Genomic DNA, 26,157 nt, shown 5'->3' with positions numbered 1-26,157 from the left:
GTCTTATAACTTCTTTTATATTCCAGCTGTGTACCAAGTTGAATAGTACCCTCTCCCACAAAGTTCATATTTATGGCAACCTCAGAATATGGTCTTATTTGGAAATAGAGTCATTGCAGATGTAATTAGTTAAGATGAGGTCATACTGGATCAGGGGGGGCCCTAAATCAATTGACTTTTAATGAGGACTGGTGTCCTTACTAAACAGACCATAGGAAGACACAGAGAATACACACAGAGAGAACACCTTGTGATGGTGGAGGCAGAGAGTAGAGTCAAGCCGAGGAATACCTTGGATTCCCAGCAACCACTAGAAACTAGAAGACAGGTGTGGAAAAGATTCTCCCTCAGAGCCTCCAGAGGAACCAATCTTACTAACATTTTTTTTTTTTTTTTTTTTTTTGCGGTACGTGGGCCTCTCGCAGCCACGGCCTCTCCTGTTGCGGAGCACAGGCCCCGGACGCGCAGGCTCAGCGGCCATGTTTCACAGGCCCAGCCACTCCGCGGCATGTGGGATCCTCCCTGACCGGGGCACGAACTCATGTCCCCTGCATCGGCAGGCGGACTCTCAACCACTGCGCCATCAGGGAAGCCCTTGCTAACACTTTGATTTCAGACTCCTACCCTCCAGAACTGTGAAAGAATAAATTTTTGTTGTTTTAAGCCAGCCAGTTTGCGGTTATTTGTTATGGCAGGCCTAGGAAACAAAAATAAAGCTTATATTAAAAACCCCAAACATTTTTCTATTAATACAAAACACTAGAGCACTAGAAAACATTTTGAAAATTTAAAACAAGAGTAATACTGTGCCATATAAAAGTTTTTATTTGTTTAAGTAACATTAACATAATATTCTGAGTATTCTGATTTCAATGGCATCATGAAATTGTTCATGGTGACAGATAATTGTTCTTTTCAGTGTACAGTTAACTAATATTAAACATTTGGTTATAGTTATTTCCTTTAATTTTAGAAGAGACAAGACTTCTTCATTTAGATGTATTATTAGAAGAAGTAAAGAAAATTTTCAATACCAATCAAGAGTATGAAAATTCATGCAGTTACCATGAGGACATCAACTGGGAAAAATTGGCAAATAATGGACTTTGAGATTTAGAATTAATGCAAAAGGCAGAAAGGAAACAGGAAATATTATAAACTTAAAAAGTGAAGCCTATTTAAAAAAAATCACAGCTTGAATTGAATGAGTAGAATGGCAAATTATAAGCAGAAGAATTTTTTGAATCAAAGAAGGATAGTATACCAACTGAGCTTATGAATGAATAGGGAAAATCAAGGGCTTCAAAATGAATATGATATTTCTAGATAATGAGGTTTTTTTAAACATCTTTATTGGAGTATAACTGCTTTACAATGGTGTGTTAGTTTCTGCTTTATAAAAAAGTGAATCAGTTATACATATACATATGTTCCCATATCTCTTCCTCTTGAGTTTGTTTTAAAGTGATGAGAATGATAATGAAGGAATTGCTTATATTATTTTTAAACTATGATAGTGATTACACATGCCATAGTAGTACCAGTAATCCTAGTGAAAAAAAGAGCCTTTAAATGACAGAGACTATTTGTAGAATAGGTGAGATGTTAAGAATGAATTAGCACAGAAGTTAACTTTTTGGGTGAAATTTGATTACAGAAGTTACTCAACTAACTTTGACATGGCAAAATGGATAATATTAAGTGATACATTAAAATTTTTTACATGAATTTATTTCGCTTTATTCCAAAACTTCAATTAAACTCTGAAGTGCTTTGAATTTTTAAGTATTATAAAGCCTTACAATGTTTTAACTGGATCACTTATCTCAAAACCTCTCATTTTACAAAGGAGGAAGTATCAAAGATTGTTGTAATGTCATCAGACTAGGAGCATATATAGGACACTCTACATCACATTAATAGAGATTAACTTAACAGTTATAAAGAGTATTTGCAACTACATATTCCCATTATTCCAAATATATACATTGATGGAATTTAATTTGATATATGAAGTATATAGAAATATTGATGGCCTGAAGGAGGTGGCAAAGCTTTCTGATTACAATGATTAGAATCATGTTTTCTTGTTTAGAACACTACCATTATCATTGTGTGCCTTGTGTTACTTAACATTTTAGAATATGTTATCTCAAGATCCCTATAATAATCCTAAATGAAGTAGACATTTCTGTGTTACAGATGATGAAAGTGAAGCTCAGGTCATTTAAGTTTGCTCAAGATCTCCAAGCTAATAAATGCTAAGATTACAACAAATCCTTATCCTAAAGCTCCACAATGCACCACATTCTTTTGTCATTTTTATTGATTTTCCTCCATGACATGGTACTAGTTCAGTTGAGGAATATTTCCATATTAGAGTTTCCATTAGCATTTGCTATATTTTGCTCTGATGCATAATCCTTCATATTTTCTCTGCTTAGCTTTTTTTGTTTTGTTTAACCTGCCCTTTCTTTTAGGCTATTTTCTGGCTCATTTACTCTTAGTTACTTACTGTATCCCCATTTCTCTCTGTGGATCACAAATACCTGGAGAAGGAGGGGGAGCATCTTTGCTGATCCAGTTAAACATTTTAACATTTCCAGTGCTGTCCTTAGCTCTAGCAATAAAATAGAAGATCAAAAATTCTTTCCTTCTATAAGCACCCTTCATTTATAATTCCAACATTTTGTATAACATTTTTCATCAGAAAATAACTTATTGTTTTTCCTTGTGAAATGATTCTCTTTCCTTAGCCTTCCTTTCCCTCTATCCAACAACAGGCAACCATGTAAACAAATATGGGCACACAAACCGCCACACACAAATACACACATACATACATCCCTCTTTTGGAATTTAACTTCTGCTTTCTGTTAGTGGAGAACCAAGAATACTAGCAATTTACAGATCTAGTGACTAAAAATCCAAATAAATTTGGCATTGATGTAGTCCCACTTGTCTATTTTTGCTTTTATAACTTGTACTTTTGGTATCATATCCAAAAAATCATTGCCTACGTTGACTACATCAAACTATAAAGCTTCTCTACAACAACAAACAAACAAACAAAACCCCAGGGCTTCCCTGGTGGCGCAGTGGTTGGGAGTCCGCGTGCCGATGCAGGGGACGTGGGTTCATGCCCCGGTCCGGGAGGATCCCGCATGCCGCGGAGCTGCTGGGCCCGTGAGCCATGGCCACTGGGCCTGTGTGTCCGGAGCCTGTGCTCCTCAACGGGAGAGGCCACGACGGTGAGAGGCCCGCATACCGCAAAACAAACAAACAAAAAAAAACCAAAAAAAAAAAAAAAACCAATCAGTAGAGTTAAAGGCAACCTATGGAATGAGAGAAATTATTCGCAAACGATACTTTTAATAAGGGATTAATATCCAATATATATAAGAAACTTATACAACTCAGTATAAAAAATGACCTGATTTAAAAATAGGCTAAGGAGTTGAATAAGCATTTCTCCAAAAAGATATACAGATCTCAGGTACATGAAAAGATGCTTAACATCAGTAATCATCAGAGAAATGCAAATCAAAATCACAATGAAATGTCACCTCACACCTGTTAGCATTGCCGTTATCAAAACTGAAAAACCAAAACCAAAACCAAAAAAAAAAAAAAAAAATTCTCCTAAATCCAGGAAATAAGTACTGGTGAGGATTTAAAGATATTGGAAACCTTGTGCACCATTGATGGGAATGTAAAAAGGCGCATTCACTGTGGAAAACAGTATGGAAATTCATCCAAAACATTAGAAATAGGGACTTCCCTGGTGGCGCAGTGGTTGAGAATCTGCCTGCCAATGCAGGGGACATGGGCTCGATTCTCGGTCCGGGAAGATCCCACATGCCGCGGAGCAACTAAGCCCGTGCGCCACAACTACTGAGCCTACACTCTAGAGCCCGCGAGCCACAACTACTGAGCCCGCATGCCTAGAGCCCGTGCTCCGCAACAAGAGAAGCCACCACAATGAGAAGCCAGCGCACCGCAACGAAGAGTAGCCCCCGCTCGCTGCAACTAGAGAAAGCCCGCGCACAGCAAAAAAGACCCAACACAGCCAAAAGTAAAATTAATTAATTAACTTTAAAAAGGGGGGAAAAAAGGAACTACAAAACATTAGAAATAGAACTACCTTATGATCTGCCAATCCCAGTTCTGAATATTTATCCAAAAGAATTAAAATCAGAATCTGGAAGAGATAGTTGCCCTCTCATGTTCATTGCAGCGTTATTCAATAACCAAGAGGTGGGAACAACCTAATGTTCATCCATACATGAATGGATAAAGAAAATGCAGTATATATACGTACAATAGAATATTATTCAACCTTTATAAAAAAGGAAATCCTGCCATATGTGGTAACATGGATGAACCTTGAGGACATTTTGCTAAGTGAAATAAGGCCATCACAGAAGGACAAACACTGGAAGATTCCACTTAAATGAGGTATCTAAAGTAGTCAAACTCTTAGAAGAAGAAAGTAGAAAGGTGCTTTCCAGGGTTTGGGGGAGAGTGAGCTTTTTTTTTCATGCAAGACGGAAACAATTTCTAGAGATTTGTTTCACAGCAATGTGCATGTAGTTAACAATACTGTACTATACACTTAACAATTTAAGAGGTAGATTTCTCAATATATGTTTATTTGCCACAATAAAAAAGAAATCAGACATAATACGTAAAACAGAGTGTAAGAAATGTCAGTCACAAAATAATACATGATGTATCATTCACTGATATGAAGTTAAAATAGGGAAATCTAACATATGGAAATAAAGGTCAGAACATTGTTTATCTTTAGGAGGATGTGACTGGGACAGAGAATAATGGAGACTTCTACAGTGTTTGTGGTATCCACTATCTTGATTCAAGTGGTGGTTAAATGGATGTGTTCACTTTGTAAGTTAGCTGAGCTGTGCACTCTGGCTTGTGTGCTTTTCTGTAGTATGGATACCTCCATAAAAAATTAAAAGAAAAAACAGTATGAGTATGAAAGTTCAGAATATATAATTTAAAAAAATCAGGTTTGTATAAGCTACAAATAAAATAGGGTGCCATGTTTGGGAAAGTGGCAGAGCCCTAAGGTGGAGTTTTGGATGGATGACAATACCATCACTGTGGCTGGAATGTAATGAGGAAAGGGAGAAAGTTCAGATATGAGCTGGAGAAGAAAGTTAGTGCAAGATTTATGTAGGGTCAGGTAGGTGAATATGGGGCTATGTATTTTTATGTTAAGCTTGATGAAAGTTATTGAAGTAGTGTAAGCAGTGGCATGAAAAGGTGTGTTGTTTTAAAAACTCTTCTGTATGAGAAATGAATACATAAGTAGGGAAGAGGGTAAAACTGGACTAAAGAGATTATTAGGAGTTCCTGGACAGTCGTCCTGGAGAAAAATGATGGAGGCCTGGATGTCAGTGTAACCAGTATAGGTGGTGACTAGATCAAGCCTATTTAATCAAGTAATGACTTCATAGATTAATTTTCTATGATATGTTTAGTAAGAAAACTGCATGTATTTTAAATTACATATGTACATACATGTATATACACACAAATATATATATAATAGGCATATTTGATAATAAATTAATAAAATAGTTTCTAATTATCTGGTAAAATAATATTTGAAGTATTTGGAACATATAAAATGAATAAGGTTTATTCATTTTGGAACATATAAAATGAATAAATGCACCATTTATTGATCAAAAATTCAAAATTTTTAAAGAAAAATAGAAACATGACTTTTATATCTTACACAATCATAGAACAAAACATTAATACCACAGAACGTTAGTAGCAAAAATTTTACTAACAATCGATATCTCTTGGGAGTCACACAGACTATCTGCAAATTGTTCTTGGTTTGTTGAGCATAACTTATTAAAACCCCACGTATAGGAGGAGGTGGCACATAACACTAACACGATTTCACTTGCCAAGCAGTGCATTCATTATTAAACACATTTATGAAGTGTCTAGTGAGAAATAATTCCCACCTGCTGCATATAAAAATAAAACACCCCTTAAAATGTCAACTCTTGTCTTCTTTGGAATATATAGTGGGTGGAGCTGAAATCAGTTTGCGAGACCCTGAGAAATGAGCAGGAGGTTAAGACCGACGGAAGTTAGTATTGGCTCCTTCTTTCCAGTTTGATGATGAAGAAAATGAGGTAATCTTCAAAAGCCCCTGAATCGAAAGATATTTTTAAAACATAGGTAGCATTTTCAAAAGTAATTTAGATAAGATTTACATTTCGTGAGGTAACTGTATGGTTTCTTTTATTTATTACCTACTTAGCACCGACGTACACTGTTCTTCAGAGTATGATGAGTTTGATGTCAGACAACCTGGACTTAGACCAAAATTCTAGTCCTCTTTGTAGCATCTGGCAGACTAATTAATATTAGACCATCTCAGTTTATTCATTTGTAAATTTGGAAACTAATAACTAGTTGTCAGGATTCTTAAAAATAATTAACTTCATAATAGATCTAAGAGAAATATGATGCACTGGCATCATGCCCTCTGGATACTTGTTGCAGACATGTTCAGCTCACACAGTGCTAACAAAAATCATGCCCTCATTAAGAAAGTAGGAGGTCTGATTTAAAAATTCTGATGACTGATATATTTCTAAAAATCATGAAATCTGAAAATACCAGGCCTATATTCCTGCGCGAATCTAAAAAGTAGCTCTCTATTAGAAGGGATTAACTATCTAAATTACTAGAATCCACACTATTTATTAATACTGCCTTTCACCTTTAAGAAAATATTAAGAAGTAAGTCAGATGGAGAAAGACAAATATCATACGATATCGCTTATATGTGGAATCTAAAAAAAAAAAAACGGTACAAATGAACTTATTTGCAAAACAGAAATAAAGTCACAGATGTAGAAAACAAATTTATGGTTACCAGGGGAAAGGGGAGGAGGGATGAATTAGGAGATTCGGATGGACATATACATACATATACATACTACTGTATATAAAATAGATAACTAATAAGAACCTACTGTATAGCACAGGAAACTCTACTTAATACTCTGTAATGAGAGAGTATTTTCTTATATGGGAAAAGGATCTAAAAAAGAGTGGATATATGTATATTCATAATTGATTCACTTTGCTATACAACAGAAACTAATACAACATTGTAAACCAACTATACTTCAATAAAAATTAATTTAAAAAAAAGACTTGTAGACAACTAGTTAGCAGGAATTTTTAATTTAAGATGCTGGACATCATGTATGGGCTTATCTACTTTCTCCCTCCCATAGTTCCATTTAATTGATAGTAAAACTTTTTAAAATAAATACCCACAAATCTGAAGAGAATGAGAAATTTGAACAAGCAGGAAAATAAATGCTCTTTCAAGAGATTTCTGAAGAACTGAAGTGGGTTTGGGAAATGATAACTGGTGAAGAAAAACAGAGGACAGGGAAGTTAAAAGTATACATAGAGGGGCTGAGCCAGGGTGGACCCAACATTCCTTGTAGCATCCTAGATGCATGGGTTTTTTAGACAGATAGGACTTGTGGGATGAAATCTCATAGTGACAGCAAAGCACTGTTTACAGGTATGTACTTGTGATTTTAGGTAATACACTCTCATCGCATGTACGGAACACGCAGAAGCCAGTTTGTTTACATCCCAGTCAAAATTAGGGAGGTTTTTCTCGATGCTGACTAAATAAAATTTCTGGAAGACACCTAAAGAATACACTGTGGGTATTAAAGCAGAGTAAAGACTTCTTCATTTTGGCATTTCTGTAGGTGATGTATGTCAGACCACACCCATGTAAACAGAGCTCCTAATTAGCTTGTATTCTTTGCTTTTCTTTCTTCTTTTTCTATTCTTTTATTATTTTTTTGGGGGGGGGGAGCTGGGAGAGTTTATTGTTTTAAATTTCTTCTCTATTTTTGATTGAAATATGGTTGATATACACTATTATTATAGTATCAGGTGTACTACATAATTACTTGACATTTACACACATCATGATGCACAATTAGTCTAGTAACCATCTGTCCCCATACAAAATTATTATATTGTTATTGACTATATTCGTGACACTGTTCATTACACCCCTGTGACTTATTATATAGCTGAAGGTTTGTATCTTTTGATCTCCTTCACCTATTTAACTCACCCTCTCACCCACCCCCTTCTGCTACCACTCATCTGCTCTCTGTGTCTATGAGTCTGTTGTTTTGTTTTGTTTTTTGCTTGTTTTGTTTTATTATATTCCACATATAAGCGAGATCATGTGGGATTTATCTTTCTCTCTTATTTAGCATAATACCTTCTAGATCCATTCATGTTGTGGAAAATGGCAAGATTTCATTTTTAATGGCTGAGTAATATTCCAGTGTGTGTGTGTGTGTGTGTGTGTGTGTGTGTGTGTGTGTGTGTGTACTTCTTCTGCATCCATTCATCTATCAATGGACATGTAGGTTGCTTCCATATCTTGGCTATTGTAAATAATGTTGCAGTGAACAATGGATTTTTCAGATTTCAAATTTGTTTTTGTTTTCATTGGGTAAATACCCAGAAGTGAAATTGCTGGATCATATGGTAGTTTTATTTTTAATGTTTTCAGAAAACTCCATACTGCTTCCACAGTGACTGCACCAATTTACAATACTCCCAACAGTGCATGAAGGTTCCCTTTCATCCTCACCAACACTTGTTATTTAATGTCTCTTTTTAATGATATCCATTCTGACAGGTGTGAGAGATGGTATGCCTTATGCTTTTGATTTGCAATACCCTGATGATTAGTGATGTTAAGCATTCTTTCATGTGTCTTCTGGCCATTTGTATGCCTTCTTCTTAAATGAGCAGATATGAAGCACATCACATTAGTAAGCTGCTACTGAAGTTAAAGGAATATTCAGGTGATTTCCAAATCCTGTGACCTAAAGATTATTGCCTTACCAGACCTTTGGGGAAAAGGAGATATTTCTTTGGGGCACACAAGTTGGATAGCTGGGACGCGCACACCTTGCAGCAAGCTAGGACACCCAAAGTTTACTAAGGTGAACCAAGACAAATCAAGCTGCCAGCAAACAGATGACACAAAAACTTGCCTGTCTCAGATGATACAATCTTACATGTCTCAGATTCCATTCCAAAATTATCTTTTAGGGATATAAAGAGACTTCTTTATATATATTCTTTATATGTGTGTGAAATTAAGAAGGATGTAGAGAAAGGGAACTCTTATGTTGCTGGAAATGGAGGATAAATGTGCCTTGATGAAACCTATCTGGAGATCAATATCTAAATTGAGATAGTGTATGGCACATGATTCATCATTTCCACACCTTAGTCCTTAATATCCTTGAGAAATTTTTTCTCATAACACAGGGGGACATATACCAATGTTCATGTTCATAGCAGCATTATTTTAAAAGAGAAAAAAGGGGGTAATAGCCTATTAAAACAAAAGTGGATAACTAAATGATCATCTATCTAAACAAATTAGTACCATTAGCAATGAATATGAATGAACAAGATTAACGTACATCCATATGCACGATACTGGAAAGTATAATATTGAATGGTAAAAGCAAGAAGAATATAGATATATGATACCATTTACAGAAAATATTCAGCATATTCAATAAGATTATTTTTTCATGATACATGAAAATGTAGTAAGATAACAAGAAATGTAGTCCATCTTGTTTAATGTATTATTTAAAGCTTGTGTTTATTTATTTTCATTTTGGATGATCTGTCCATTGGTGAAAGTGAGGTGTTAAAGTCCCCTCCTATGAATGTGTTACTGTCGATTTCCCCTTTTATGGCTGTTAGTATTTGCCTTATGTATTGAGGTACTCCTATGTTGGGTGCATAAATATTTACAATTGTTATATCTTCTTCTTGGATCGATCCCTTGATCATTATGTAGTGTCCTTCTTTGTCTCTTCTAATAGTCTTTATTTTAAAGTCTATTTTGTCTGATATGAGAATTGCTACTCCAGCTTTCTTTTGGTTTCCATTTGCATGGAATATCTTTTTCCATCCCCTCACTTTCAGTCTGTATGTGTCTCTGGGTCTGAAGTGGGTCTCTTGTAGACAACATATATATGGGTCTATTTTTGTATCCATTCAGCCAGTCTATGTCTTTTGGTGGGAGCATTTAATCCATTTACATTTAAGGTAATTACCTATATGTATGTTCCTATTCCCATATTCTTAACTGTTTTGGGTTTGTTATTATAGGTCTTTTCCTTCTCTTGTGTTTCTTGCCTAGAGAAGATCCTTTAGCATTTGTTGTAAAGCTGGTTTGGTGGTGCTGAACTCTCTCAGCTTTTGCTTGTCTGTAAAGGTTTTCATTTCTCCATCAAATCTGAATGAGATCCTTGCTGGGTAGAGTAATCTTGGTTGTAGGTTCTTCTCCTTCATCACTTTGAATATGTCCTGCGAGTCCCTTCTGGCTTGCAGAGTTTCTGCTGAGAGATCAGCTGTTAACCTTATGGGGTTTCCCTTGTGTGTTATTTGTTGTTTTTCCTTTGCTGCTTTTAATATACTTTCTTTGTATTTAATTTTTGACAGTTTGATTAATATGTGTCTTGGCGTATTTCTCCTTGGATTTATCCTGTATGGGACTCTGTGCTTCCTGGACTTGATTAACTATTTCCTTTCCCATATTAGGGAAGTTTTCAACTATAATCTCTTCAAATATTATCTCAGTCCCTTTCTTTTTCTCTTCTTCTTCTGGAACCCCTATAAGTCGAATGTTGGTGCATTTAATGTTGTCCCAGAGGTCTCTGAGACTGTCCTCATTTCTTTTCATTGTTTTTTCTCTATTCTGCTCTGCAGTAGTTATTTCCACTATTTTATCTTCCAGGTCAGTTATCCGTTCTTCTGCCTCAGTTATTCTGCTATTGATCCCATCTAGAGTATTTTTCATTTCATTTATTGTGTTGTTCATCATTCTTTGTTTCATCTTTAGTTCTTCTAGGTCCTTGTTAAATGTTTCTTGCATTTGGTCTATTCTATTTCCAAGATTTTGGATCATCTTTACTATCATTATTCTGAATTCTTTTTCAGGTAGACTGCCTGTTTCCTCTTCAATTGTTAGGTCTGGTGGGTTTTTATCTTGCTCCTTCATCTGCTGTGTATTTTTCTGTCTTCTCATTTTGCTTATCTTACTGTGTTTGGGGTCTCCTTTTTGCAGGCTGCAGGTTCGTAGTTCCCCTTGTTTTTGGTGTCTGTCCCCAGTGGCTAAAGTTTGTTCAGTGGGTTGTGTAGGCTTCCTGGTGGAGGGGACTAGTGCCTGTGTTCTGGTGGATGAGGCTGGAGCTTGTCTTTCTGGTGGGCAGGTTCACATCTGGTGGTATGTTTTGGGGTGTCTGTGGACTTATTATGATTTTAGGCAGCCTCTCTGCTAATGGGTGGTGTTGTGTTCCTGTCTTGCTAGTTGTTTGGCATAGGGTGTCCAGCACTGGAGCTTGCTGGTCGTTGAGTGAAGCTGGGTGCTGGTGTTGAGATGGAGATCTCTGGGAGATTTTCGCCGTTTGATATTATGTGGAGCTGGGAGGTCTCTTGTGGACCAGTGTCCTGAAGTTGGCTCTCCCACCTCAGAGGCACAGCACTGACTCCTGGCTGCAGCACCAAGAGCCTTTCATCCACACGGCTCAGAATAAAAGGGAGGAAAAGTAAAAAGAAAGAAAGAGGATAAAATAAAATAAAATAAAATAAAGTATGGTAAAAAAAATAAAGTTATTAGGGCTTCCCTGGTGGCGCTTGGTTGAGAGTCCGCCTGCTGATGCAGGGGACATGGGTTCATGCCCCGGTCCAGGAAGATCCCACATGCTAGTGGAGCGGCTGGGCCCGTGAGCCATGGCCGCTGAGCCTGTGTGTCCGGAGCTTGTGCTCCACAATGGAAGAGGCCACAACAGTGAGAGGCCCGCATACCACAAAAAATAAAAATCAAAAAATAAAAATAGAAATAAAGTTATTAAAATAAGAAAATAATTATTAAAAAGATTTTTAAAAAGTAAAAAAAAACGGACAGATAGGACGCTAGGACAAATGGTGAAAGCAAAGCTGTACAGACAAAATCTCACACAGAAGCATACACATACACACTCACAAAAAGAGGAAAACGGGAAAAAATAATAAATCTTGCTCTCAAAGGCCACCTCCTCAGTTTGGGATGATTCATTGTCTATTCAGGTGTTCCACAGCTGCAGGTACATCAAGTTGATTGTGGAGCTTTAATCCGCTGCTTCTGAGGCTGCTGGGAGGGATTTCCCTTTCTCTTCTTTGTTCGCACAGCTCCCAGGTTTCAGCTTTGGATTTGGCCCCGCCTCTGCGTGTAGGTCGCTGGAGGGCGTCTGTTCTTCGCTCAGACAGGACGGGGTTAAAGGAGCCGCTGATTTGGGAGCTCTGGCGCACTCAGGCCGAGGGGGAGGGAGGGGCACGGAGTGCGGGGCGACCCTGTGGCGGCAGAGGCCGGCGTGACGTTGCACCAGCGTGAGGCGCGCCGTGCGTTCTCCCGGGGGAGTTGATCCTGGATCCCGGGACCCTGGCCGAGGCGCGCTGCACAGGCTCCCCGGAATGGGGGAGTGGACAGTGACCTGTGCTCGCACCCAGGCTTCTCGGTGGCGGCAGCAGCAGCCTTGACGTCTCATGCCCGTCTCTGCGGTCCGCGCTTTTAGCCGCGGCTCGCGCCCGTCTCTGGAGCTCCTTTAAGCAGCGCTGTTAATCCCCTCTCCTCCCGCACCAGGAAACAAAGAGGTAAGAAAAAGTCTCTTGCCTCTTCGGCAGCTCCAGACTTTTCGCCGGACTCCCTCCCGGCTAGCCGTGGTGCACTAACCCCCAGCAGGCTGTGTTCATGCTGCCAATCCCAGTCCTCTCCCTGGGATTCGACCGAAGCCCGAGCCTCAGCTCCCAGCCCCATCCGCCCCGGCGGGTGAGCAGACAAGCCTCTCGGGCTGGTGAGTGCCGGTCGGCACCGACCCTCTGTGCAGGAAACTCCTCCCTTTGCCTTCCGAACCCCTGTTGCTGCGCTCTCCTCCGCGGCTCAGAAGCTTCCCCGTCCGCCACCCGCAGTTTCCGCCCGCGAAGGAGCTTCCTAGTGTGCGGAAACCTTTCCTCCTTCACAGCTCCCTCCCACTGGTGCAGGTCCCGTCCCTATCCTTTTGTCTCTGTTGTTTCTTTTTTCTTTTGCCCTACCCGGGTAGGTGCATCTGAGGTCTTCTGCCAGCGTTCAGTAGGTGTTCTGTAGGAGTTGTTCCACCTGTAGATGTACTTCTGGTGTATCTGTGGGGAGGAAGGTGATCTCCGCATCGTACTCTTCCGCCATCTTCCCCCTAAAATTCCTTGATCTTATATGACATATTTCTTTGCACTGCTGGTGACAATTCCTAACATCAAAGAATTTCATTTATACACACATTTCTTGATGGTTTTCTTAAAGTGATATCATAGATGTTTATGAATTATTTTCAGTGTTTAGTTTTAAGTATAATCATTCTCTACAACATGAGGAATTATATATTTATTTGAACTGCTACTGAACAATTAAATTATAAAAAGTTGACTTGTTGAGAAAAGGGTTGGGTTAGCACTATTTGTAAAGTTATATGCAGTAGATTGCATTCCTCCTTACAGCTGTGTTCTCTGTGATGATTTACTTCTAGTTGAAATAAGTTTGGGGTCATACTTTTGACTAAGTACCAAAAAATACTTGAAGTTGTTAACTCTCCTTAGAGTGGCTGAATTCTGTGTTAATCTTCTTTAGATGTCGACTTATTTAGATTAGAAAAAGGGAGTTGGTTAAAAAATATACAAGGAAATAAGGAGAAAGTTTATTTCCTTGTTACAGCCAAGCCTTGGGGGAATCCAGGAATAGTAGATAGACCAGGACATGCAAGTGAAATTCAGAACTGCAGTACTGTCATACCTCTTATAAACTAGATAATGGGAACCAGGAGGTAATTCAGGATCTAGAGTGGCCAGTATACCCTGTGATAATGTTATCTTGCTAAGGTATCAATAGTGAAAATTCCTTCTTCATTTTAGTACTGCATCATTTTCACGATTTACGTGCTCCCTCTAGTCTCCTTTTGCTATTCACCAGTTATTTCTATACATTACTACTAGTAGTGGTTGTGCTCATAATATAAGTATTATTAATCTTATTCTTTCCTTCTCCCTGCAGCCTCTGATAACCCTTTCCTCCTGTGTCTCTCAGCTCCAGCAGCTGCTGGTAAACACTGGCTTTGTATAAAATAACACTTTCAAATTCCTCACCGAAAGATTTTTATGGTTTAATTTAGTCACCTGTTCCCTGTCAGCTAAAACATTCATTACTAAGGAATTTTATAAAGTCCACTGATCAACATGTGGTTGATCTTCCCTTGAGCCTAGTGCTCTCCTTTGATCCAGTCGGCTGTGGTCACAGTAGCAAAGTCATATGGTAGGCAGCATGGCCGGCAATGAATTAAGACCTGCCTGGAGCCACAGGAAGCTATGGGACAGAATGGCCAGAAGGGGTTTTAGAAACAACATTAAGAAGATTTTCCTATCCATTCCTTCAGTCCAAATTTCACAAGATAGACTCCAGAGTCTATGTTATCTGGCTTGACACTTAATAGTTTTGAAACACTCATGATTTTCCTGAAAAGCCTCATATATTAAATTAGGCTTCCAGAGAATTCTGATGCGTTACAACTAAAAGTGAAATAATTTTACCCATAAAGCTACTCAAAAATACATTTTTGACAGGTAAGGTACCTTTTGAAAATAATTAAAATTTTATACTTATTTTGTAAAGCCAGTCTTTGATGGGTAAATTGGGAGAAGACTTTTCTTATTATACTTAATATTTTTATTTAGAAATTATATATCCCTGCTTGGGTTTCTACCATACTGAAACTCAATAATCCAATATAATTGATTCAATTAATTATTGTACATTTAAATGGTTAACTTGTGGGTACAATTTATATATTGAGATGATATCACAATGACAAAAATCTAAACCAATACATCTGCAAGTCTATTAAGTATATGAAAAGATATGAATAGTATACAGTAGTATCTTGTATTGAGTTTTTTGGATCAAAAAAGGCAGTGTATAAAGTAACTTGAATATTTTTAAGAAAGTAGATGTGAATAAGCACTGTTTCAAACCTTTTAATAATTGGAGGAAAAAATACTAAGGAAGAGGAACAGTATAGAAATATGTTCAAGTTAAATTTTGTAACATAGGGTATTTGCTGCAAAATTATATTAGAAGATATAGGTTTAGACCAGAAAAATATTCCTAGACAATAAAAAGATGTTTTTTTAAAAATCATTTTTCAATGCTAATCTAATAACATTTCATTCCAAATACAGATAGAATTATAGATAATGTAAGATTTACATATCCTTTTTCACTTGAAGAAACTTTAGAATTACAACAGATATGATTATCATTTTCACTCCAGAAAACAGTGTAGCCTGATGTAAAACTAGAGGGGAGAAGAAAGACAAAGACAGAGAGAGAGAAATAATAGCAAGTGTTCTTTGGAGAGCTCAACAATATATTGCAGCTGGTATGGAGATTTCATACTATTCTTCATAAATAATCCGTAAACAAAATCTAGCATTGCTGATTCCAAAAGTATACAAAATTGTCAAAATAACAGTAATTTTAATCAGTTAAAGGGAAAACAGTGTTAGAATTAATTTGTTTCACACCTGTTAGAAATGACAAAAAGAATGAACTTACTGATAATGTGTAAAACATTTTATAAACCTGCATATGACATGGGATACATGCCAAAAATGATTTGTAGATTATCAGTAGTTGAAATGCAACAGAAAATCTGAAAATAAAAGCATCCTTTATAATAGAAGCAAAAGGAAAAATTTTGGAAGATGGGATTTGGACTTCCATATGAGGGTTAAAATTCTAAATATTATTTATGGATAGGGAGATGCACATGTTGGATCTAGTCCATTCTGTGTATTCAAATATGCATATTCATCCCTTGATTGACCAAAATCAAATGACTATGTAAATTCAAGACATTTCCTTAGAGATCTTAAATATTGTTAACCAGATATTATAAAAATGAAAACTATAGTAAAATATCACTTGACCACTTTAACCACTTTAACAAATCATATTTTTATTTTCAATACTTCATTCCAGTTTTTGGCCACATATATAGTCTTCACAGTCATTGAAGAGATAGAGTATTAAATTTTTAGATTTTCTTTATAAAGAAAATTTTTTTTCTTTATTTTCTTTATTTTCTTTATAAAGAAAATCTTTAGATTTTCTTTATTTTCTTTCTTTTTAGATTTTCTCATTTTCAAGATAATGCAGTTTTATATCTGTTAATTTTAGTGGCTGTATAATAGTCCATTAAGGTGATATAACATGATATAATTTACTGTCTCCCACTGCTGCATATTTAATTTGTATCTATTGTCTCATAAATAACACTGCAGTGGAATTCATGTTGCACATCTTTTTACACTTTTATTATCTCAGGACACAAAACGTTCTGGAAATAGCATTTTGGCTTTGGTAGTGGGAATACAGAAGAAGTAGAAATGCAGCAGTGAATCTAAAAATATGATCCTCTACTTAAATCAAGCTCATTATCTCACTGTATGCTTTAATTAACGTTGATGGATTTTTACCTGAACCTTAAGTTCAAGGTAAAAAACACTTCAAATTAAATATTGCATAAATGATTAAAAGCAGGGAAATGACATTAATAAATTGACAAGGATGGTACTAAGAATTTGTTTGCTATAACTGAGTCTAAAATTTATATTAAGGTATAATTTCATGTTGCTAGGGAATGTTAACAATCTTGGTGAAATTAAGGAACATATATCAGGGTCAGTTCAGGTGACATAATCCAAAATCTGTAATTATCTTGGAAGATGAGATAAGAACTCTTAAGAAGAGAGGTGTTAGAACAAATTCCCAATCTGAAAGGTGGGATATTCTTTGTGTATCCAGGATTTGGGATATGGCCAGGGTGCAGTGTGACATAAATATCAATGGAGTAAAACGAGTTAGGGATATTTGATGTTAGCTATTTAATAGATGATCAAAATGGATGTTAGAGTTACCAATACCGGCAGCAGATATTGCAGTAAAAGAAAAATATAACCTGAGACCTAAATAACCTAGAAAGTAGAAAAAGTGAATTGCAAAGTGAATAGATTGACATTGATTATATGGACATAAAAAATGGAAATAAATGAAATGGAAATTTTGGTCCATTTCCATTTGGCAAATGGAAATTTGCCACCACTCCTCATCCCATGTTTTCTGTTCTCAACATAAAAATGATTCTTCCAAAATGTTAATTCAAATCTTAACACTGTTCTGCTCAAAACCCTTCAATAACTCTCTATTCCTCTGTGTAAAAGCAACATAGGCTATCTCTTTCACGGCTTATGAGTCTATACAAAATCTGTCTGCTGTTATGTCTCTGACTTCTCCTCCAAATACTCTACCTCCTACTCACTTTATTTTAGGTGCAATTGCTTCCTTGGAGTTTCTCAAAAATTCCTAGCTTTAAAACCGGCTCTCTCCTTTTCCTGAAATTCTCTTCCCTCAAGTATCCATGAGGCTAATACCTTTATGTTCTCCCACTTTCCTCTGCTAAATGAGCCCTGCCCTGACCATTCTGTTTCAAATGGAAATCTACCATCCTGTCTTATTTCAGGCTGCTATCACAAATTACCATAGACTTAGTGGCTTATCAAAAACAAAAATTTATTTCTTACAGTTCTGGAGGCTGAAAATTTGAGATCAGGGTGTCAGCATGGTTGGGTACTGTTGAGAGTTCTATTCTGAATTGCATACTTCACCTTGTAACTTCACATGGTGGAAAAAGGATGAGCACTCTCTAGGGTCCTTTTAGAATGGCACTAATCCTATTCATGAGGGGTCCACTCTCATGATCTAATTATTCCCCTCCCTCCTGAAGGCCCCACATACATTGGGGGCTAAGATTTCAACATGTGAATATGAGAAGGATATAAACATTCAGTCCGTTGTGTTCTTCCCCTGCCCACGACCCCACTTCTTGTCTTTCTTACATGCAAAATATATTCATTCCATCCCAACAGTTCCAAAAGTCTTAACTAATTCCAGCATGAACTCTAAAGTCCAGTCTCATCTAAATATCTTCTACATCAGATATGGATGATACTCAAGGTACAATTCATCCTGCGGCAAAATTCTTCTCCTGCTATTGATCTACTAGCTCACTCCTATCCCCTTTATTCTGTTCTTTTTTATAGCAATTATCAATTTTAACGTTCATTATAATTTCATTTTTTAAAATTTATTGTTTACGGTCTATCTCCCACACCCTCCTTAAAGCAGAAATAACTCCAGAGCAAACATTTCTAGCTATTATGTTCACTGATGTATCTCGAGTGCCTGTAATACTACCTGTCACATGGATGACACTTAATAAATATATATTCATAAATAAGTCAATTAACGTTCACTGAAGGGGTTGGGGAAAGTAGGTAAATCAGAGATTAAGGTAGCTTTACAGAATACCAAATAATAGAAAAAGAAAGAGCAGCACTGAATGCAGCATAACTGGGGAAGAGCCAAATCTGATCATGACAAAAAATTTAATGTGAGATGAAAAACTGAGCAAGAATAAAAATGAAATTGCTGATAATAAAGTATGATGTACATAGTATTAAGAAAAAGAGAAAATGGGATTAGTTTAAGTTGGTATGGTGGGAATGAATTATGGGCATATGAGTGTTCACATAGAGGAACAGGGCAATATATGTGGGCTAGATGTTTCAGAGTCCCACTCAAAAACTTACTGAAGATTAAGATTTTAAAAATCTTGAATTATTTATTTTCCTCAAAGCTATGATTCTATGTCTTAAAAGAGTGTAGGGCTTTCCTGGCGCAGTGGTTGAGAGTCCGCCTGCCGAAGCAGGGTACACGGGTTCGTGCCCCGGTCCGGGAAGATCCCACATGCCGCGGAGCGGCTGGGCCCGTGAGTCATGGCCGCTGAGCCTGCGCTTCCGGAGCCTGTGCTCCGCAACGGGAGAGGCCACAGCGGTGAGAGGCCCGTGTACCGCAAAAAAAAAAAAAAAAAAAAAAAAGTGTAAATTTTATTGAATAATTGTTTGTATTTATAGTCATACCTTTCCTTATTAAGCCCTCAGTCTGTGCCAGGTACACTATTGAGCACTTTTCATACCTTATTTCTCTGTTGTTGAATTCTCACAACAGCCAGCATAAATTTAAAAGATAATTCACTTTATTTCAGTATTTGATTACCTTCATTTCTCCTTTGACAAGCTGAAATCCCTGCCATGTTCACTGAGTACACAAAATGCAATCTGGGTTTGATCTCAGGTGTTCATTATTTGAAATGTCTTACTTGTATTATTAAACCACTTCAAGACCCAATTAAAAGGGAAAACAATCAAAGAGGAAAACATGTTTTTGCCACATGCCAGTCTCATATCTTTTATTAAAATGGTACTCCATAAATTTGCATTTATTTCTTACCTGAACTTATATTTCTTATTCTTTCGTAAGGAAATATGCATCTTGAATATCTTTTTGTTTACATCTCATTTTCTAATTATTATTTGCATATCTACAGAATCATTGGAAACAATTCTCTGGAACACACACATGAAATTATTTGAAAGCACACTATGTTTTCACCTTGTTTATAAAAGAATAAGATTCATTCATATAAAGTAATTGTAAAATACTCCCTAGGTAAAAATTCATTCTCAAATGAGTAAATTAAAGATCATGCAGTACAGAGTATCTATCAAGGTATTGAATTTTTAAATAAAGTTAATTTAGTATCAATTAGTGATAACAACTGAAGGCTGAATTATTTCATATTTCAATAAAAGAAGCCTTATGACACTGAAGCTGAGTATGTACCATCACAAATATATACTTGACAGCCAATAAATGTATTTAAAATGTTCAATATTTTGACCTATCAAAAATGGTAAATTGATAAAAACATGTTAGTGACATTTTGTTTTTTTCACATGATATATAGGAAAAATATGGATATTTGCAAAAGTAAGTGTTGACAAAGTGATAACATTTTAAATATAGAAATAAATTATTCCATTCATGTTAAAAATAATATTATTATCCTCATAATTGTCATAAGAAATCATTTTACTGTCATATATTTTGATTTTGAGTCATTATAAATTTGAGTCATAAATTGATTGACTGCTTTTCTGATCTTCATCACTTTTTTGCCCTCTCTGCTATAGAAGCATTAGGTTTATTGTTTGACTGTGATTATCTATGATAAGTTACTTTTCTGATGACGTGTAACAAATAGTTATTTGTTTAAAAAATTGTTTTATTTAGGAAAGTAGCACAAAACTTGCCCTGAAAATTACTGTTTCAGTATTTGTATTTGCCATTCTGTCCTTTTCCTTAGAGAGAGAGGCTGACAGAGGTAGAGAGACTAAATTTTTGCAACCAGTTTACCTTTAGTAATAATAGGTATTTTCTTAATGACTGTTTTAAATTGCATCTAATAATACATTAAATAACCCATATGCATTTTCTCTTCATTCTGTAATTTTTCACTTTCTTAGTGCTTTTTATAATAACTATTTTTCCTCTTCTCAAACCCCATTACTTTTTTGAGGACTAGAAACTGTATCATATAGTACTGAGAATATTAAAGACTGGAAGTAATATCATATAATGTTAGGATAGAAATGAACTTAAATGATCATAAAATATGCAATTCTCCTTCTTTTTTAGATTGTTCTAAGTATTTGAAATATCTGTCTTATCTAGATCCAAAATAAATGTTCTTAAAATGCCCACTTATTATCTAGAACCAAAATAAATGTTCTTAAAATGTCCACTTATTGTTTCCTGACATGATCATTTGGGCTAAAACAAAAGATATATTTCCCCACTTGTGCATTCATGTATCATTCAGTTAGCAAATATTTAATGAATGATACTATGAACCACACAGAGTTGGGTACTAAGGATACAGGTTTTTAAAAGTACTTTCCTCTTTTTTTTTTTTTTTTTTAGAGTCCATATATATGTGTTAGCATATGGTATTTGTTTTTCTATGTATAGCTGATTCACTTTGTTATAAAGCAGAAACCAACACACCATTGTAAAGCTATTATAATCCAATAAAGATGTTAAAAAAATGATAATAAAACAAGAAAAAAAAGTAAAAAAAAAAAAGTACTTTTCCTCAAATTGTATACAGCACAGTGGAGAAGACTAAGACAAATAGTAGATGACTACAACGTGCTTTGATAAACGCTTTCATAAAAATCAAAGCAGGTAGTTCTATAATCACATGGCACATTACTTAATTCAGCTTAGCAAGAAAAGGCAATGAAATATTTGCAGTTCTCTTTGTGCTCCTACTTGGACCTGCAGTGTAAATGTGCTATGTCCCTGTAAACTCCCACCATCTCCAGTAGCTGTGAGCTGCTCTCTGTCATGGCCATGTCCTCTCTAGATATAATATCTTCCAACAACAGGGAGAAACAAATCACTACAATAGAATATACATCTGTTACTCCTTGACATTAGACAGATTTTCTTCAATCTGATAATATTTTTGGATCCCCTTTGTTTCTTGGATATTGCTAACTTTTCAGTGTTTTTTTGTTTTTATATATCACTTTTACATCTCTGCTTCAGTTCTTCTTTAATTAGTTTTTCTTCATTAACTTAGGTCTTCGGTCCTTTCCATTTCCATGTACACTGTGGAATAAACTCATCAATTCCTATAATGTCAGCTGCTGAGAGTTTTATAGAGATTATGTTGAATCTATAGAGTGATATGGGGAGAAGTGATATTTTAATAATATTGATTATTCTGATACATGGACATAGTTTATCTTTCCACTTATTTAGTGCTTTAATTTTTCTCAGTAATATATTGTAGCTTTCAATGTGTTGAACTTATACTTTTTTATCAAATATATTCCTAATTTATTATGTTTTAATGTTACTGAAAGTGATATTAATTAAAAAAATATTTCTAGCTGATCATTGCTTGTATCAATAAATAGAATCAATTATTGTATATTGAATTTGTATCCTGTAAACTTACTAAATGCACTCATTAGTTCTAAAGTCTTTTCTGTAGATTCCTTAGTATTTTCTACCTAGATAATCATGTTTCTGTGATTAACACTAGTACTTCTTTTGCCATCTGATTGCATTTTGTTTCTTTCTCCTCCCCCACCCCTCAATGTTCTGGTTAGGACAGATTACTTTAAAACATTTTTAACATGTTGAATTATATAGATTTTCAATGGTTACATCAACTTTCCTGGTGGTAAATATGCCACAAGATCTTGATGTCTTATCCTTTTCATATGTTATTAGATTCAACTTACTAAAATTTTGCTAAGGATTTTTGTGTCTCTGTTCCTGAGAGATACTGGTATGAAGTTCTCTTGGAATATCATTTTTGTGTTTTAGCATCAGGGAAATGTTGGCCTCACGGAATGAAATTGTGTACCTAATTGATAATATTTCTCCAGTAAATTTTTGAATATGTTAGTAGTGAAACCATCAAGAGTTGGAGTTCTCGTCAAAGAAAAATGATTAACTACAAATTTAAGTTCTTTAGTAGATGTAGGGTGACTCAGTTTATGTATTGCTTCTTGTATGTGCTTGTATGTTTTCATTTCATCTGTGTTGTTGAATTTATTGTCATAAACTTTATAATAATATTCCCTAATTAAACTTTTAGTATCTGTATAATATAGAATGTTCATTGATGTCTCTTCTCCCATTCTTGTCTTTGGTAATTCTTGTCTTCTCTCTTTTTCTTCTTGGTCAGTGTGGCTAGAGAACTATCATTATGACCGTTTCAAGAACTAGCTTTGCTTATATTCATTTTTTCTACTCTTTTGTCGTCTCTTTTAATAATTCCTGTTCTTATCTTTATTAACTTTCTTCTGCTTACTTTGGTTTTAATTTGCTTTTCTTATTATAATTTCTGAAATTAGAAAGTTAAGTCACTGGTTTTAACATTTTTATTTGGGTATTTTCCCACATGAACAGACTGATCAGAATTCAGCTGTAGACTTGCGGGAAATCCCCTGAGGTTCTTGGATCAGTGTGTGTGAGTGTGTGTGTGAGTGTGTGTGTGAGTGTGTGTGTGTGTGTGTGTGTGTGTGTGTGGTGCACTTGTATGCTCAGCTCTGTCCTCCCCAGTACTCTGTCTTGCAAATTTTACCTGCTTAGGTCTCCCCAACTCTGAACTCTGTTTCTTCAGCTAGGGAGATTGCCAAACTTTGTTTGGGTTCCTCCTCCCTAGACTGCTACTAGGAAACTCTCTCTGGACTACAAGCTATGACTCATTTATTTTTGCTCTCTCAGAGATTAATGTTTGTTCCCCAAAATTTGAAAAACATTGTTTCATCAGTTTTGTCCATTTTTTTTTACTTAAGATAGTAAGATCAATTTGGTTTCTGTTCGCTCATTGTGGCCAAAAGCAGTCGTGATTATTAGCTTTTGGATATAGACATATAACCCAACATTAAGACTTTATCTTTTACTGTTTTAATTAGTGAGATGCCAAATTCATCTAGAAGTGTATCACTGCCTTATCACAGTCATGTCATTCACTATTGACATGATAGTCAATATCATGACTGATGTTGAACATTAGAACATTACAGCTATGTTTGCTTCCACAGAAATAACCCAAAAGATAGTAGATGTTTCAACTATCTCTGTGTTAACAGGGACTTAGACCAAGATCAAAATATTTATTCAACATATTACTCCATTGATGGTTCACATGGTGGATTGATCAGGCAGATTATGTTTTTTACTCTTTGATATTAAATCCTAGTTTAACTATGACAATTTAAAAATATGATCTGCATTTAAACGTGGTTGTTAGTAGTTTATGCCTTAATGTTTATTTTGCTTTTGTAAAACAAATACAGCTTAACTCCTTTTGCAATTTCACATTCTCTGTCCCCAGGATTTTACACCTCCCCCTAATAAATAGTACCCATTTTCATCGTACACTCAGATCTTTCAACATGCAGATCCTCTGAATTCCACTGCACTTCGTGTTTCTCAATGTAGCGCTCAATGCCAAAATCCAGGAACTTCTGCCTAAGTGCTCAGGAGCATGGTATTGGCCATGGTACCTTGAAGATGACCCTCATGACATACCAACGTAGTGGAGAAAAGGAGAATTCACTGGTGCAAAAATAATCAATTCAAGTGAGTAACTCAGTCCTATAGGCTGCATAAAGATGACAGATGTCTCTGCATTAAAAAATAAAGTAATACTCAGTGCCATTTCATGGAGAAACCTACGGCTGCCACGCTATAATAATCTATGGTTCCAATCATTTACTCTCTACGTACTTTTACTCATGTACTCACATACACACATAGACTCACATACACATATGCACAACTCCTTCTCAGTCACTTTTGGTGAACAATACAATAAAAAGTATTTTGAAGTGTATGAACTACAAATGTTCTGATACCTACTTAGAATACTCAGATGTATATTTATATAAAATAAAATGTAAATCAGTGAACAAATTCTGCATCAAAATTTTTTTGGCCCTATTCAGTGATGAATAAATAATCACTAAGTGCATATTCTGTCTTGGAATCATTTGATACTTAAATAGCAGTGATACGTGGTTTGAATTCAGAACCTATGTTCATTTATGATTCCCACGAGGTTGTAGAAATCTTCTGCATTTTAGTATGACTGGATATTAGTGCAGAAGAAATTTCCAACATAAAATATGTGCTATAGGATGTGTTCAGTTTCATAACCTCTAATCATTTGGACCTGGAATTTTATCGATCAGAGATTATTGAGAAACCTGGTTGAGTTCACCAGCGTCAAGAAATTGAAATTCTCCTTAAATTCACACAAGTTGCCCAGAATTTTTGGATCTTCCTAGAAATTGTACTAATTCCAGATAGCATAGCAATTATTTTCATTCACTGCAAATTTTGCTGACAACTCTGTCAGCAAAAGGAGGAAATAGATTTGATCTATTTATTCACTAAAATTAAACTACCTGGAAAGAATTTCTGAGATACTTATAATTCCTCATAGAAATTCTAGTAGTTCTGGTTAATATATGAGTCATAGGGAAAGAATATGCCATTTTCTATCTGGTTCTGAATTAAGGAAAGGAATTAACATTAAGGAAAGGAGATCAAAGACTGAATTATGACCTTTTCCAGGCAGGTATTAAAATGATCTTAGAGGTAAAGAAAAAAAAAAAAATCAGCATAACCAAAGTCTATTAGGCTGATCAAATGCCCCATTTTATGAGACACTTTATAGAGCTTTTCCTTCAAATCCATGTCAACCAGACTTTATATTCATTCACTCTATGAATATAGACTGTGCAATATAAAGGGATTGTTTTTCAAAACATGCAAGAGCCACTCAAACAAATGTTTAAAAAACTCACAGAATTTTAGGTATGGCAAGAACAATGGAAAAAATCTAGTTCCATATCTCCAATTTTATACATGACGAAATTGAGCTCAGTTCTCATTGAAGAGATTTCTTCAATTTACCTCTTTGCTCTTTTTTCATATTCTCCTAGCCTAATCACACTATACATTGAAATGATTATGTGTTATACTATATTAGGTCAAGAAAGACATTAATGTAGTCCCAGATTTTATCAATTCTGCTTTTAGTTTCAGCACTATTGTTCATTGCTCTCTCTAATTACATAATAGGTGAGTTTTTAAAAGAATAATTGGCATTGGTTTCTTAGTGTATAACATTCCTCATTACAAATCATGCAAACTTTCATGAATGAATTTACTCTTTTTTATTTACTCATATACAGATGTCATAGAGTATATATCATATTATAGATTGGATAGAAATCTCAACTTTGTCAGGATGCAAACAAAAATGACCCTATTTTATTTAAGATAAGTTGCTATTTTCTAGGTTTGGGCACATTTTTAAATGGTGCTGTAAATAATAATTACTTGATCACACATTCTAATCTGTTGGGTGAGTTCAGAGCTACACGCTGTCTGCTGTAATCTACCCCTCTAGAATCCCTGTTAGTAAAGAACTATATGAGATCATGAAAATCATAGTTGGT

This window comes from Delphinus delphis, chromosome 5 (assembly GCF_949987515.2).
Source record: "Delphinus delphis chromosome 5, mDelDel1.2, whole genome shotgun sequence".
NCBI classification, from domain to species: domain Eukaryota; kingdom Metazoa; phylum Chordata; class Mammalia; order Artiodactyla; family Delphinidae; genus Delphinus; species Delphinus delphis.
The sequence above is the reverse complement of the archived record's forward strand: the minus strand, read 5'-3'. Positions refer to the sequence as shown.